This window comes from Salvelinus alpinus, chromosome 19 (assembly GCF_045679555.1).
Source record: "Salvelinus alpinus chromosome 19, SLU_Salpinus.1, whole genome shotgun sequence".
Lineage (NCBI taxonomy): Eukaryota > Metazoa > Chordata > Actinopteri > Salmoniformes > Salmonidae > Salvelinus > Salvelinus alpinus.
The window spans coordinates 25,599,458-25,615,387 of NC_092104.1; the positions used below are offsets into that span (position 1 = coordinate 25,599,458).

At 48.3% G+C, this 15,930-nt stretch overlaps 1 protein-coding gene across 23 annotated transcripts in view; it reads right to left on the reverse strand.

Annotated features, from left to right (window-relative positions):
* LOC139545899 (splicing regulator ARVCF-like) overlaps positions 1 to 15,930 on the reverse strand; it is a 348,966-nt gene that overhangs the window by 159,149 nt on the left and 173,887 nt on the right. The window contains exon 1 of one of the 23 annotated variants that reach the window (XM_071354101.1): positions 4,416 to 4,522. The exons of the other annotated variants lie outside the window; for them this stretch is intronic. The gene's annotated coding sequence lies outside the window, so the exon portion shown is untranslated. Of the gene's footprint in view, positions 1 to 4,415; positions 4,523 to 15,930 lie in introns of those variants that run through there. 23 annotated transcript variants of the gene reach the window in all.

Sequence of the window (15,930 nt, forward strand, 5' to 3'; positions counted from 1 at the left end):
GTGACCTTATATGCCTACCGTCTGTAAGCTGTTAGTGTCTTAACGACGGTTCCACAGGTGCATGTTCATTAATTGTTTATGGTTCATTGAGCATGGGAAACAGTGTTTAAACCCTTTACAATGAAGATCTGTGAAGTTATTTGGATATTTATGAATTATCTTTGAAAGACAGGGTGCTGAAAAAGGGACGTTGCTTTTTTTTGCTGTGTTTATATAGAGAAAACATTATTAACCCTTAGGTCTAGCATAGCAAATACTTCAATTGTTCAAGAATATTTCACAATACCCGATAATGACAAAGTGAGAAAAAAAATGCAAATGTATTGAAAATGAAATACAGAAATATCTCCTTTACATACACTACATGACCAAAGGTATGTGGACACCCCTTCAAATTAGTTGATTCGGCTATTTCAGCCACACCCGTTGCTGACAGGTGTACAAATTGAGCGCACAGCCTGAAGAGTACTGAAGAGCTCAGTGACTTTCAAAGTGGCACCGTCATAGGATGCCACCTTTCCAACAAGTTAGTTCGTCAAATTTCTGCCTCGCTAGAGCTGCTCCAGTCAACTGTAAGTGATGTAATTGTGAAGTGGAAACGTCCAGGAGCAACAATGGCTCAGCCGCGAAGTGGTAGGCCACACAAGCTCATAGAACGGGACCGCCGAGTGCTGAGGCGTGTAGGGTGTAAAAATAGTCTGTCCTCGTTTGCTACATTCACTACCGAGTTCCAAACTGCCTCTGGAAGCAACGTCAGCACAAGAACTGTTCGTCAGGAGCTGAGCAGCCTAAGATCACCATGCGCAATGCCAAGCGTCGGCTGGAGTGGTGTAAAGCTCACTCTGAAGCAGCGTAAATGTGTTCTCTGAAGTGATGAATCACGCTTCACCATCTGGCAGTCCGACAGATGTATCTGGGTTTGGCGGATGCCAGGAGAACGGTACATGCCCGAATGCATACTGACAACTGTAAAGTTTGGTGGAGGAGGAATAATGGTCTGGGGCTGTTTTTCATGGTTTGGGCTAGGCCCCTTAGTTCTAGTGAAGGGAAATCTTAACACTACAGCATACAATGACATTCTAGACGATTCTGTGCTTCCAACTTTGTGGCAACAGTTTGGGGAAGGCCATTTCCTGTTTCAGCATGTCAATGCCCCCATGCACAAAGCGAGGTACATACAGAAATGGTCAGTCGAGATTAGTTTGAAGTAACTTGACTGGCCTGCACAGAGTCCTGACCTCAACCCAATCGATGGGATGAATTTGGGATGAATTGGAATGAATTGGATGAATTGGAACGCCAACTGGGCGTTGGGATGAATTGGAATGCCAACTGTGAGCCAAGCCTAATCGCCCAACATCAGTGCCCGACCTCACTAATGCTGTTGTGCTGAATGGAAGCAATGTTCTAACATCTAGTGGATTGCCTTCCCAGAAGAGTGGAGGCTGTTATAGCAGCAAAGGGGGGACCAACTCCATATTAAATGCCCATGATTTTGGAATGAGATGTTCGACGAGCAGGTATCCACGTATTCACACTCCTTTGCTATGACACTTCAAATTGAGCTCAGTGTACGGCGTCTAGGTGTAGCAGGTAAGGCCGACTCAGGCACAGGACACAGAGATGAGTAATTCACGTAACTTTACTCAAAACAACAAATATTCCAAGAAGGAAAATAATCAAGCTCACAAATACGGACCGACTTATAACGAACAAACACGCACAAAACCATGGGGGAACCAGAGGGTTAAATAAGGAACATATAATTATGGGAATGGAAACCAGGTGTGTACAATGAAGACAAAACAAATGGAAACTGAAAAGTGGATCGGTGGGGGCTAGAAAACCGGTGACGTCGTCCACCGAACGCCGCCCGAACAAGGAGAGGGACCAACTTCGGCGGAAGTCGTGACACTCAGGTGCAATCAATTTTATTTGATTATCCTTGAGATGTCACTATAACTTGATTGGAGTCTGCCATTTAAATTGTTTCAACATGATTTAGAAAGAAACGCACCTGAAGGTCTCACAGTTGACAGTGCATGTCAGGTCAGAAACTATACCATGAAGTCCAAGGAACTGTCTGTAGATCTCTGAGATAGAATTGTGATGAGGCACATAACTGGGGAAGGGTATAAAACAATTTCTAGAGTATTGGAAGTTTCCAAGAGCACGAAAATTGAACTAACCACACTCTGCCTAGAGCTGGCTGTCTGACCAAACTGAGCACCTGGCAAGAGACTCACACCTGTAGTCGCTAATGACGATATATTAGGGTTGTGTTTTTAATGAATTTTTTACAGTTAAAATTGTTCTTCCACTTTGACTTTAGAACATTTTGTGTAGATCGTTGACGAAAAATTACAATTAAATCCATTTTAATCCCACTTTCTTGTAAGACAACAAAATGTAGAAAAAGTCAAGGAGTGTGAATATCTTCTGAAGGTACTGTATCCATATATCCATGTCCTCGTTCAGCCACGACTCTGATAAATGTAGGATTTTATATTAGTTCTATTAGTTTTTCCGGTCCCGTTGATAGGATAGTCTTGAACAGAGCTGATCCAGTTTGCCAGTAGAACAGAGGGCAATGGCGGTCTATTTGCTCGCCGACGTAGTCACGTCAGGATGCCGGCTCGCCTGCCTCGCTTTTGCCGCCGCTTCCTCCTTCTAATCCCGGGGATTATAGCCTGGTCCGGAGTAAACAGAACGTCGATAGTTGCCGACTCGTTGAAGTAAACATTTTCGGCCAAATCGAGGTTACGGATCGCTGTTCTGATGTCTAGAAGCTGTTTTTAGTCATAGGAAATGATTTATTAAAAAGATCAGTTTAAAAAAAACACACAAAATAGCCCATAAAACGGCTGCTATTCACTACAGCGCCATCTTCCTCCAAACTATTCCAGTCCCCCCCCTCCAAATTCTTCCAGTCAGCGTCCCACTGATCTGCAGCAAACACTGTGTGCCAAACAAGACCCACTTGGTGCGCTGCAGAAGCACAGGCTGCCATCTTCTATCGAACAAGGCCTACAAATTCCTCCCATGTTGTGGAGATTAGGGAACACTTCAGTGGAATTCCAAGCCACATATGGCTGCAAAGTCCTTACATCTCTCACATTACTGAGAGGCTGCTGCCTGCACGCTGCCAGCAGGTTTATAGTACCTGTTCTAAAGCCAGCATAAAAACACACAGCAATAGAGGAGGACTGGGGGATCCTATTCCAGTGTGCTGTAACAGAGTGAGGAGACTAGCTACCACTGGTTGGGGGGGGTTACAATCCTTTTTCATTGGCATCCTCCTACCACAACCATCCAACAGAAACCTCCAGACATCCGACTGAGTAAAGAGAAGGAGCACGTCACACGGATCATACATGACTCAAGTATTAGACTACAAACGTAAACGCTGTTCTAGTTTCCCATTCTCTCTATAGACTTGCATGACAGGCCTGGATTATTCTATCAGAAGAAAATATTGTTTCTGAATTGAACCTGAAGAATGAGTACTATGCAGTTCTGAGTGAAAAGTAAAGCTGTGACCACATTCACTAAACATGACTGTAGGTCTATTTGCGCTCTAAGCTCTAGCATAGACGATTGGTATCAGTTACAACACGCTGAGCTATCCTCCTCAGAGTGAGAAACACCATTAAAAAAAAAAAGAACTATGTTGACGACAATCCGGCAGCAACGACCAAAAACGACCTCCCCCTGTATCAAACCAGGATTATGTTGTCATAGCCTGGGAAATTAGAACCTGTCGTATCGCATCATCCTGCCGCTATCAGAGAGCCAGGCTGAGGCGGGACACACAAACACACACACACACAGAGAAAACGCCCAGAAACAGGGTTTGATCTCACAGAGTTGAAAAAGGCATGAGAGAGATGTGTTCATTCACAGCATAGCACCCTCCTGTCAGAGAACCACAGAAGCTCTCGGAGACAAGGCAGAGGATTGTTGCATCATCAAGGCTGTCCTGCTCATTTCAACTACAGAAGATATCATTGCAGCCAGAAAGTCAACCATTGGATGCCTGTCCATTAGATAGACATTCCCAAACACAGCTCTTTGATGGAAGAAACGTGCAACAAAAAAGTGTATTTGCCAATGAGATATGAGATGAGTGAGTGATCTCTGTGCATTCAGACAAGACCATCATTCTACAAAGACATTTCGTAAGTCAATTTCATTATAAATGATGATATGCTTGATCAAGAAGAAAACTACAAAATGATTGATCTGCATGTACTACCTAGTTGCTTTTCCCGATTGCATTTTACTTCTCTGATTCGTAATGAAACACATGCTCCAATGGTAAAGAGCAAGAGAAGATACACAAACAAAAATCCATATATCGAATGAAATCAAAAGTCACAATATAAGCCATATCAAATCCAACCCATGAGACTCACCGTGTCATGCCATGGGAGGTGAGGGTAGAGCTATCCAAGTAGGTGTGCAGCCAGCCAGGTATCCTGATGGTAAAGCCCTGCTCTGGAGGATCCTCCCAGGCTATGGAACAGCAGCTTCTACACTCAGGGAGAGAATGGGAGCTAGCTAGTTTATACTGGAGCTGTAGCTAGGTGACCCTCTTCAGATCTACAACAAGCTGTCTCTGTACTGCAGTGCTGCCGCTAACACAGCAAGCTTAGCCTGCCCTACAACACACATACTCCCTCACCCACTTCTAGATGTCCACTAATACACACTGGTAGATACCCACACTCAGGTACCGACACACGCACACATACACATTCCATATGTTCCATACAAGCACATCAATTACACAATGCATACACACTCCATACTATACACACCTAACATATTGTATGAAACATTAGAATACACGGCTGTCTACATCCCATCTCTCAGGCTTTGGCTCATCCCTGAAGATGATGTCTGTCGTAGTATTGTAGGGCAGAAGAAAGAAGAGGCATCATCTGCAGTACCCTCCATCTCCACACCTCCACTCTCAGCTGAGGAGGCAAACCTGAACACAGTACACCCCAGTTGACTTTGGGACAAACCCCTGTGATGTGCTCCACACACACATTGGCAGGTAACCCCGTCCTTAAACACCCTCCATCCGTTACCTTCCAAAACACTTGGGGTGAGAGCACTCACAACAAGTACAGTGGCTCTCAATACAAACTCTAGGCAAAGGGGCTGTGGAATCGAGAATAGAAGAAGGAGCATTGCTAATTAGGTTTACTGGTGTGTCCTGGAGAGAGAAGACAGGGGGCATGTTAGACACAGAGAGAGAGAGAGCTTCTATGCTGTGTGGCTCTGGGCTCTGAGCCTGCAGCCTGTATGCTTGTGATTGCACCGAAGGCCCAGCTATAATTTCAGACTGCAGCTTGGGGAGCCCTGGTCCATGTGTGTGTTTGTATGAGCGAGTGCCCATGGTACACCGTCTCACGGGTGTCCAGTGCCTTGTTCTGACCACGGACATATAGCCACACTGTGATTAAGGTCATTTCCACACCACAATATGGTGGGCGGACTATAGCTTTTCTTTGAAAGCTTTCCTTCTAAATTGGTCTGTCTTTTCTCTGGAGTTCTCCTGACCACTTTTGAGGAGTAGTGTAAATAACCCTAAATACATTTGGCTAGTGGTTCTACTTTGGATTTATTGTGAAGCGTGCTTGGGACATTGGTAGAGTAAAACAGTCTGGGAATAACTGTCCACAACAAGATGTGACAGACGAGAAACAAAAACATACACATACAGACACACAGAGACACACAGAGACACAGATAGAGACACACAGAGACACATAGAGATACAGAGAGACAAACAGAGACACATAGAGATACAGAGAGATACAGAGAGACACAGAGATACAGAAAGACACATAGAGACACACAGACACAGAGATACAGAGAGACACACAGAGACACAGATAGAGACACATAGAGATACAGAGAGACACACAGAGACACAGATAGAGATACAGAGAGACACAGATGCACATACTAAACAGTAGCTCAATATTTCCCATTTAAAAAAATGGGAAATGAATACATGAGCCCACATGACATTAAAGTCTCTCTTTAATGTCCCTAGACAGAGATGTGAAGAGAAAACATCTTCTTGTCATTATAGAGTAGACAGAGTAGACCAGCCATGACTCTGTGTATCCTATGCCTTTCATTAGTGCTAGGAAGGCCATTATCAGCCTGTTAGGCTTTAACATGAGTGACGTGAGAACATGGAGGAAAGAGAGAGACTGAGAGAGAGAGACCCCTCTTCTTCAGTCTCCTGTGACTCCTGGCTGGACGGTTAATGACACTAATACGATGTACAAAGGGGCATTCAAATGTGTTCTATCCTCCTACTCCAGGCCCAGAGACCACCAGCCTCAATTAGCTCCCAATGACCTTTCAGAGATGTGGTGTGTGAGGGGCTGCAGACGAGAGATGATAGAGAGAGAAAAGGCGTGACAAAGAAAGGGAGACTTGATAGAGAGAAGAAGAAAGGAAGGGACAGAGGGAGAGGTGATGGAGGGAGTTTGAATGCTTGGAGTTCAGACTGAGGAATGAGCTCTAGAACACTGAATTCTAGAATGTTAGCTGGCTGCTTGGTGACCCCAAACACTCCCTGCAGGCCCTTAAGGCCAGTCAGTGGTGGAGGAGTGCGCACACACACCCACACAGCTCACAGACAGGAACAATCCCCCCTCGGCACCAGATGCCCAGGGACAGGGAGGGGACAGGCTCGCTGGGATGAAGAGGGAGTCTTATTGGATTAAAGCGTCTCTTAACTGTATTGAAGTATGATGGAAAGAATCTGGGAAACTAAAGGAGGTCTGTGTCAACAGGCTTTGTTTGCTTAACTTTGAGAACCTTAGCTGGGTTTATTGCGTGCAAACTCGTCTACACGTCCACATTTTGAGGGAAAATCAGTTTTTGTCCGTCCCCTGACCCACCAATGTGTCAAAAGGACCGAGGGCCTCCCTATCCTCTCAGGACGTCAGTTGGTAACCCATGGCAACCCAGAGCAGTACCAGTGAAATAAATACAGGCTCAGACTGTAGTGACGGTAGCCAAAGGTGCAGCTACGAAAATATACACTGTGATTTGTCAACACAGGGATGTTGTTTCAGCACAGATAAAATGGGAGCATCATTCTTCAAACAGACATTTTCTTCGACTCGGTAAAGGGGTACAGACTGAGCCTGGGTGCAGACAATAACATTGCAGTTGGGAGACATTAAAGTAATCAAGCTACTTTGGGGAATATGGAACAATACCATGATTCATTGGTAGAAAAAAGTGCAGCTTTTAAGACTTTGGCTCTTACTGAGGTCTTACTGACACACATAACAGAATCCTGGCTGAGTCCCCCAAAAGCCATATTACCAGCCAGCCACTACACTGCATGAAAGAGTGGGCCGACATCTCCCACAGTCTCTCTACCAACACAACCTGGGGCCACCTCCACCTCCATCTCTCCCTGGCACCTGTTCTGTCTATCCCTCCACTTCAGCAGACAGACCTGGCTGGGACTGGCACACAGACAGCACCACTACTAACGGCACCCACCATGCTCCACTTCACAGCCCATAACAGATTCCAATTAAATATGGAGGTTTGGGGGCTGAACTGAGGAGGTGGTGGCGACATTAGCTGAACCATGAACCATCCAGGCAGCCATTATGGAGCAAAGCATGTAAGTCTGGCTTCATTAGGCAACTCAATAGAGCCCATGAGGAATGTGCGACTGGCGCATCGCTCCATTGTTCCATCGGGGTCATCTGGGAACGGACCGGGCCAATATCAAGAGAAGATGGGGAGATGAATAACGATGCTGTGCCATCTCACTTAATGACATATGACAGCTGGCCCTGAATCTGGATGCCTCTATTGTTAGGACTATAGGAACCATCGTCTATGCAGGGGATCCGTATGTTTTTTTCCCTAAGGTAGTTTTTCCTGGCTGACTGAAGCTGAACTCTTGCCAATCATTAGCATATGTTTGTGCAGACAGAGGTAGAGGTGGCTGGGGAGGCTGGCTGGGAGGCTGGAGGGAAGAGGGGGCCTGGGGACACACTGACCCTGTGGCCCATCAGGTTACTCTGCCTTGTTTTCTCCCCTGACCCTCTCTCTCTTGCTCGATCCCTTCCCCCTCTCTCGCTCATTCGCTCCCCATCTCTCGCTCACTCCCTCCCCCTCTCTCGCTCACTCCCTACCCCTCGCTCTCGCTCCCTCTATCTCTCGCTCGCTCCCTTCCCCCCTCTCTCGCTCGCTCACTCCCCTCTCTCTCTCTCTCTCTCTCTCTCTCTCTCTCTCTCTCTCTCTCTCTCTCTCGCTTGCTCCCTCCCCTCTCTCTCTCTCTCTCGCTAGCTCCCTCCCCTCGCTCTCTCGCTCCCTCCCCTCTCTCTCTCGCTCCCTCCCCTCTCTCTCTCACTCCCTCCACTCTCTCTCTCTCACTCCCTCCACTCTCTCTCGCGCGCTCGCTCCCCTCTCTCTCTGGCTCCCTCCCTCCCTATCACTCGCTCCCTCCCTACCCCTCTCTCTCTCTCGCTCACTCTCTCTCTCTCGCTCACTCCCTCCCCCTCTCTCGCTCCCTGCCCTCTCTCTCTCTCTCGCTCACTCCCTCCCCCTCTCTCGCTCCCTCCCCTCTCTCGCTCCCTCCCCCCCCTCACGCTCCCTCCCTCCCCTCGCTCTCTCGCTCCCTCCCCTCTCTCTCTCTCTCTCGCTCCCTCCCCTCTCTCTCTCGCTCCCTCCCCTCTCTCTCTCGCTCCCTCCACCTCTCGCTCCCTCCACTCTCTCTCTCTCACTCCCTCCACTCTCTCTCGCGCGCTCGCTCCCCTCTCTCTCTGGCTCCCTCCCTCCCTCCCTACCCCTCTCTCTTGCTCGCTCCCTCCACTCTCTCTCACGCGCTCGCGCCCCTCTCTCTCTCTCTCGCTCACTCCTTCCCCCTCTCTCTCTCTGTTCACTCCCTCTCCCCCCTCTCTCGCTCGATCCCTCCCCCCTCTCTCGCTCCCTCCCCCTCTCTCGCTTGCTCCCTCCTCCTCTCTTTCTCGCTCACTCGCTCTCTCTGCCTCCCCCTCTATCGCTCCCACCCACTCACCCTCCTTCTCTCCCTCTCCCTAGCTCACTTCCTTTCTTTCTCCCCAAACCTCTCTCTCTCTTCCTCCCTCTCCCTCTCTCTGGACCTCTGCCACCAGTAACAGGCTTCATTGTCTGGCCCTGAAGGGGAGGGAGGTTTCCAACAGCATTCTAATTAACCACTGGACCCAATCAACACGTCTCAACTGCCTCTCTGTTCCATCTGCAATGACAAAAAAACAACCAGTTTCCAACATAACGGGAGGCCAAAGACCGACGTTACCAAACCAACAGGCTATAGGATTGACTGAGTCAGTCAAGACAGTTTGACTGTTGTTGCCAGAGACGGACGTTACCAAACCCTTTCAGGCTAGTGACTGGGACGGAGTAATGGCACAAGCTAGGAATGTTGTTATTCTTATTGTGGTTCTTTGTAGCTCAGTTGGTAGAGCATGGTGCTTGAATGCCAGGTTAGTGGGTTCGATTCCTGGGACCAACCATACATGTGTGCACGCATGACTGTAAATCGCTTTGGATAAAAGCGTCTGCTAAATGGTATAGATTATATTATGTTATTGTTCTCATTCCAAACACTACTTACTTATACAGTGAGAAAAATGAGAAGAGAGCCCTCTCTTATGTGATGCTGTGCTCACCTACATGGATCTCTGCTAATCCGGAGTGCCAGGCCAGGCTCATAGAGCCCTGCTAAAGAGCTGTCAGAGGAAAGTGTTCATCCCAGAAGACAGCAGCCAGGAGACACATGGCCTGATTATGGAGGATGGATGGATGGTCCGTCCCCGCCCTACTACTCACTGTCTTCCTTCGGGAGCCATCATCACAGATAGAGGCAACAAGTGCATGGTATAGATGATCTGTACTTCTGATCTGGTCTAAACCGGGCCATGCTGTATGTTTTGACCGGTATTAGGTGGGGGTTGGTGCCGGGGGGGGGGGGGGGGGTTAAGCATTTGTCCTCATGTTTCTGGTTGAAGGGGGCCATATGAGGACTTTGACCTCCCCCCTCAGGGCCCTTCTCAAAGGTCCCCAGCTGCAGGAGGGAGGGAGGGCAGGGGGTAAAGAGGTAAGGGGGGTTCTATAGAACCGATACATAACTGTCAAAAAAGCCCCAGTTCTGTTGAAAGGGCCATACTGTTAACAGATCCGGTGTTAGAGGAAGTAGTAGGCTAGTCATGCAGAGTGCATCCAGAGGGAAGAACAGAACAGGGGTGAAATTAACTTCTACTTAAGCTCTGAATCGATCGCTGTGGCCAATGGCAACGCTAATGTGCTCCTCAGGACAAATAACACACATCAAGTCAATCTTTCAATTCCTTGCTAATCCTATAATAGGCTACCTCTGCATAGAGCTGTGGTGGTCATAACATTTTGTCAGCTGGTAACTGTCATGGAAATAACTGCTGGTCTCACGGTAATTGACCATTAATTAACAAACACATTTAGTATCTTCAGCCTTCCACGCATAGCCTACAAGCCACTGATGCAGACCTTTGGAACATCTACATTTTAAAATGTCTAATAAATCAATTTAATATAGCCTACACCATCACAATATATCCATTATTTATTGTAGGCAGGCCTAAAGAAACATTATGATATGGAGAAATGTTAGCCTATTTCAGAAGAACAGCATATTCTGAGTCATCCTGTTAGGCCTTGATCTGGCTATGCCATATAGCTGTGAACACTAGTTCATTTTGCAGACAGAATTTGCTTATAATTTCTGTGATATTATTTTATAGTAAGAAGAATACAATTGAACATAGCTGAATAAAATAGAAAATATATTTCTCCCAAACGATTTCCAAGGGAATATTCTTTGTTGAGCGGTTAACAAAGTGATAATTTGAAACTGGTCCTCGTATATGATCAATTTAGAGTTACTTATGCAACTTTTGTTGTGATACAAACGTTAGGCTAAATGTTTTGATGTTTAATACATTCCAAGGCTGCATGATGCGACTCTAATGATGATTTGAAAAAAGGAGCATGAAAGGTATGAGCTCTGCTCTGTTTCTTGCGCAGGTTGCTCACACTTCATCAGTCTCTCATTCACAATTTGACAAGCACTTGATAATATTCTCACCCATCAGACTATTCACAATTTAATCTGCTCCTTAGACTTAGCCTACTAATATATGAGTGGAATTTTATTTAGAATCGCCCACAAAAAATGTCATCCATACTCTGCACTTGAATAGCGAATGGAGGAAGCGCTTTCCACAGTAACATTGTAATATGCCAGTAAAGCAGATTAATTTGCTTAATTTTAGCAATAAATATAGCAGCCCGAGAAAGCTGGGATTCTCTTTTGAATAGTGTCCAGTCAAAACTCGGTTTTCACACACGATTGTGCAATGACTGGGCTTATAAGAACACATGTTTCATTAGGCTCTGCAGGCTATGTGCTCTCTAACCGTGTTCCAGGGGTCCTAGGCCTATTGGCTACGTTCGGAGTTATTGGTCACTTTAGTTGTGATTACAAACCTCATCAAAACATCTAGGTCTATGGGCTAGGCTACATGATACATGCGACCATGATTAGGAAAAAGTCGCAAAAAAAGTAATGTTTCTTGCCTTAGACTGCACATACTGGGCCTCATTCACAAGTGATACTATTCTTACTCATCAGGCTATTCTCAATTTAATCTTGTCTTTACATATACTAACTTTGATTTAGAATGGGCCATTATCATACACCTGTCGCTTCTCCCGTGGTTCATTTTCATGCCAGTCAGGTAGGCTATACTACTGATGTAAAGCGAAGCAATGTGCTTAATATTAGGAAAGTTGAGAAATAAATATAGTAAGCCTAGCCTATAGAAAGCGGATGGGATCCTCAGGTCAACCTCCCAGGACAGAGGTAGGCTATGATGGGGCCTCTCTCTCTGCCTGCTCTGGTCAACCTCCTAGGACAGAGGTAGGCTATGATGGGGCCTCTCTCTCTGCCTGCTCTGGTCAACCTCCTAGGACAGAGGTAGGCTATGATGGGGCCTCTCTCTCTGCCTGCTCTGGTCAACCTCCTAGGACAGAGGTAGGCTATGATGGGGCCTCTCTCTCTGCCTGCTCTGGGATTGTTTACTCTGTTATCTGCCTGAAGTGTTTATGGTGTTGAGGCAAGGAGAGGAGGAACTAACTACTCTCATTCCCACGGAAACGGGGCAAGCCCTATCCCCAGAGCAGGCACGCACTAAGTAAATAACCACTGCAGGGGACAATGGCTGCTCCTCCGTCACCTGCCTCCAGTAATGTGTGTGTGTGTGTGTGTGTGTGTGTGTGTGTGTGTGTGTGTGTGTGTGTGTGTGTGTGTGTGTGTGTGTGTGTGTGTGTGGGCCTCATTTTAAGGATTTCTTTCACAGCCAAAGAGAGAAAGGAACAATACTATCCACCACCAGCACCCATTGACAAGTCATTGGAGGTTGCAGTAACCCACAAAACACATTGTAATGTATGCAGCAGGGATTTGCATTAATTTATGCATGCATACTGTGCACACACACACACACACAGACACACACACAGAGCAACCGTCTCATTATTTTACCACGTCTTTCTCCTCGACACCGTTTATTCCCCTAACACAGACAGATACGAAAGCATCCATCTCCAGGCCTATGTTCTAGCTCACCTTTCTAATTTCATCAGCCAATGATGACAGCTAGGCAGCCGCCGCGGGAGATGGATGCAGGAAGGGAGAGGCAGGCAGTAAAAGTTTGCATTCCAAATGGTACCCTATTCACTATATAGTGCACTACTTTTGACCAGGGCCAATAGGACTCTGGTCTAAAGTAGTGCACTATGTAGGGAATAAGGTTCCATTTGAGACGCAACCAAAGAGAGGCGATATGTTTCTGTATGTGGCCGGGGGAGTGAGTGAGTGAGTGAGACAGAGGGAGGGAGGGAGAGCAGGCCAGGCCTGGCTAGGCTATATCAGTCACCTTGTCAGCCTGCCAAATGGGTTATGAGAGAGCAGCCGTGGCCTCTCTGTGGCGGGCCCCTGGGTATGGTGAGAGGAGCGCGCGGCATGTCCCCCTGACCCCCCTGCAACATCACAGGACACCCCAGATACCTGATGGCCAGGCCAGCAGGATGTTCATTCTCTATGCCTATACCACCGAGCGAGGGGAGGGTATTCCCATACCTCCAGCTCCGGTTACCCAGGCCTGGCACCCACTCAACCCCAGTAGAGAAAGTAAGCTGGGTGAGTTGGAGAGGATGCGTTAAGTTTCATGTCAAACATCGGCATGTCACATGGGTCATGTTATAAGAGTACGCGTGGGAGCGGAATGGGAAACATGGGTAGTATGGGAGGTGTGCCCAACGCTGGATCCATTTTCGGCCAAGCCATCTGGACTGGAGTCACCAGCATCTCCGAGCCTCCCCGTTCCCTCCTCACACGCCTCCCTATTCCCTCCTCACAAGCCTTCCCCTGTTCTCTCCTCTTCTCCCTACCTCCCCCTGCTCTCTCCTCACCTCCCTCTAAAAACCTCCCTACCTCCCCCCGTTCTCTCCTCACCTCCCTCTAAAAATCTCCCTGCCTCCCCCTGTTCCCTCCTCACCTCCCTCCCAACTTCCCTACATCTCCCTGTTCCCTCCTCACCTCCCGCCCAACCTCCCTGCCTCCCCCTGTTCCCTCCTCACCTCCCTCTAAAAACCTCCCTACCTCCCCCTGTTCTCTCCTCACCTCCCTCTAAAAACCTCCCTACATCCCCCTGTTCTCTCCTCACCTCCCTCTAAAAACCTCCCTGCCTACCCCTGTTCCCTCCTCACCTCCCTCTAAAAACCTCCCTACCTCCCCCTGTTCTCTCCTCACCTCCCTCTAAAAACCTCCCTACATCCCCCTGTTCTCTCCTCACCTCCCTCTAAAAACCTCCCTGCCTACCCCTGTTCCCTCCTCACCTCCCTCCCAACTTCCCTACCTCCCCCTGTTCCCTCCTCACCTCCCTCCCAACCTCCCCCTGTTCTCTCCTCACCTCACTCCCAACCTCCCTACCTCCCCCTGTTCCCTCCTCACCTCCCTGCCTCCCCCTGTTCCCTCCTCACCTCCCTCCCAACCTCCCTGCCTCCCCCTGTTCCCTCCTCACCTCCCTCCCAACCTCCCTACCTCCCCCTGTTCCCTCTTCACCTCCCTCCTAACCTCCCTACCTCCCCCTGTTCCCTCCTCACCTCCCTCCCAACCTCCCTACCTCCCCCTGTTCCCTCCTCACCTCCCTCCCAACCTCCCCGTTCCCTCCTCACCTCCCTCCCAACCTCCCCCTGTTCCCTCCTCACCTCCCTCCCAACCTCCCTACCTCCCCCTGTTCCCTCCTCACCTCCCTCCCAACCTCCCCCTGTTCCCTCCTCACCTTCCTCCCTACCTCCCCCTGCCCACTAGAACAGCACTCATGACCAAACAACATCCCCAGGCAGTGGCCTTTCAGCGCCATCGCCGATCTCCACCAGCCACTCACTGTCTGTCCATTTGTGTCACTGACATTTTTGTGTACGATTGTCCCAAACAATGCCACTCCTCATACACTACATGTCTTCAAAGCACTGCCTTCCACCACAGAGGCACAAAGGCAGCCTAAGCAGACAGACAGAGAAGACAGACAGTGACGAGGTATGGAAATGAATACAGGGATGGTTGGTTGGTGTATGCATCGCCTTCCCCTGCAAGAGAGTGTGGGAGTCAGATGACTTAATTTCACCCAGGAATCAAACAGCGTCTGAGGAGGGAGGGAAGCCTTAGTTAATAATACATGTGAAACCCCCATAAGCTGTCAGACTGACAGTGGCCCACACTTAACACCAGACACTAAGTCTCTGGCTGAATTCAGGTGGTTTCTCCTTACTCAGCCGTTGAAAGGAAAAGTCTGAGCTGTGTCCCAAATGGCATCCTATTTCGTCAATAGTGCACTACTTTTGACCAGGCCCCAATGTGGGACGCAGTCAGATTCTGCACCTGTAGACCTCAGAGGAAGATAATTACCATCTGCGTTTTGGAATATTTTCCTTTTCCCTTTTTCTTCACAGTGAAATCTCCCATGATCCCTTTTTCACGAGGGTGAGCGGTCTACCTGTACTAGCGACAGGCTATTCTGACCAAGCAAATGTTTAGGGAGCCACCCTTTGGTCTGCAGATCATTTAAAATAAGGCAAGTTCAATTTAACTCAGACACGGTCTTACCGACCGAGGCGTCGGCAAGAATTGAGGGCTGAGGGAGTAATCTTCATTGGGTTAGGATTCATTGAACATAAGCTGCCTTATGCTGCTGCTTTAAGATGGGTTCAGGGCACAGGAACATCTGTGCAATATCTGTGCAATAGTTCTCTACTCCCCCTGCCTGGCCTCTGCTCTGTGTCTACTCTCTGATCTGCAGCATGTGTAGCCTGACCAGACCACCGCAGATCTGTACTTTATGTCCTCGAGGTATAGAAATAGACTGAGATATCAGATCCCCACACGGTACATCCCAGCTGCAGCCAAGGGATGGGTGTGGAGGTTAGGGGGGGTTACAGAAACCTTTCAACCCTTTGCCCTTAAAAAGGCAGACCGCTCAAAGACGACAACAAAAACAACAGAAAGACTCCAACAACAACACTGACCCCTGGGCAATCCATTTAGGGCCTGGGGAAGGTGTGTGTGTGTGTGACAGGGACAACCACCCCCGCAGCAGGTGTTCTCTCACTGAGGAACTTCCAGCCGAGTTGAAAAGGTCGGCAGAAGCGGGTCTCGATGTCAGCGCACCCTAAAGCATGAAAGGCATCTCCAACGGCAACAGAGGTCAGGGACACGCAGCATTCCGCACATCCACACTACATTTTGTGAACGCACCCTAGAGAGGTCACACGCTGGTGACACTCTCAGGT